Below are 1,527 nucleotides of genomic sequence, written 5' to 3'. Positions count from 1 at the left end.
TATATATATGCGCTAAGGCAGCTTTTCATGATTGTCAGACTCTGTTAACACCATGAGGATTGTCCAGCACCCAGGCCCAGTTAACTATGGATTTACAGGGTACAGAGCTGATGTTTTGCAGTCACACAAACACAACTGAAATACACACATACAGAAACACGCAAGGAGAGAGAGAGACAGAGTGAAAGCATCCTTGTGTAGGACACTTAACCTCACAGCCCAACCGAAGAGAGAAAAGAGGATCTCCCCATTGGAGTTGAACAAAGTCTGTCAACTCAAGACAGTTTGTGTTCATTCCTTTCTCACTCATTTCCCCTGTCTGTCAATGTCATTACGTCTTTTTTATCTCTCACATTTTCTTTCTCTCCATAAGCAGCTTTAGAAGTTCCACTGTGCCCTGAAGCCAGTGGCAGAGAATGGCTTTCCTGTGGATTGTGGGTTAGACTAACAGTTTACCACAGTATAATGTAGTCCATACAGTAGCCATTGCAAGGACGAAGGTGCCACTCATGCCACCTTGTGAAACAGAACATGACATGTATTTGTTGACCTGCGTCATTTGAAATGATTTGTAGTTTGAACATAAAAATAAATAGAGTCTGTTCTAGAATATAAACATGCATAAGCAAACTTAAATTACTTTAACATGCTAATGTCAATGTGCCATAATCGCAGCTAACAAGCTGATTTATTGAACGCGGATAAAATAGCATTAGCATTATTCTGTATTAGCACCACAAACTGAACAATAAAAGGGATGAAATGCAACAAAATACATACTGACAATGCAACGAGAGGCATAAGACCTATGGTACATGTTTTTATAATACAAGGTATCATTAAAATATGATGCATGAGTCAAAACATCTCTTGATCACATGCCTGTGATCTCACATCGAGTAACTGCAGAGCCTATTTTCTTTCCTTTTTTTTATCAAATCAAACCATCAACTCAAAAGGTTTTGCAGCAAAATAATAGCAATAACAGAACAGTCACCAAGAGATGATGTTTTCTTCATAGAAACTTTGACTTATATAGTTCCCAAGAATTTCATTAAATATTTTCACTTGCTGAATTTAAGTTATTATAAACGGTTTACGTAGTTTGGAAACTATAATTGGCTCAAGGACACCACATCCAGCCAAGATTACAAGCTTCATCAAAGTAGAAAGGGTGTATGTCTCCCAAATATAAGCTGGGAGCTGGTTCCACTGAAAAGGGGCCAGAAAGACCTCTCTGCATTAAATCATACTTGTTATTAATATCCTGCCGTCCTTCTCTCTCCCCATTCGGTCACGGCAGATGGCCGGCCCTCGCTAAGCCTGATTCTGCCGAGATTTCTTCCTGTTAAAAGGGAGTTTTTCCTTCCCACTGCCGCCAAAGTGCTTGTTCATAGGGGGTCATATGATTGTTGGGTTTTTCTCTGTATGTATTATTGTAGGGTCTACCTTACAATATAAAGCGCCTTGAGGCGACTGTTGTTGTGATTTGGCGCTGTACAGGGAGTGCAGAATTATTAGGCAAGT

This window comes from Pundamilia nyererei, unplaced genomic scaffold (assembly GCF_000239375.1).
Source record: "Pundamilia nyererei isolate P.nyererei 1_Seehausen unplaced genomic scaffold, PunNye1.0 scaffold00023, whole genome shotgun sequence".
Classification (NCBI taxonomy): domain Eukaryota; kingdom Metazoa; phylum Chordata; class Actinopteri; order Cichliformes; family Cichlidae; genus Pundamilia; species Pundamilia nyererei.
This window is presented reverse-complemented; position numbering follows the sequence as displayed.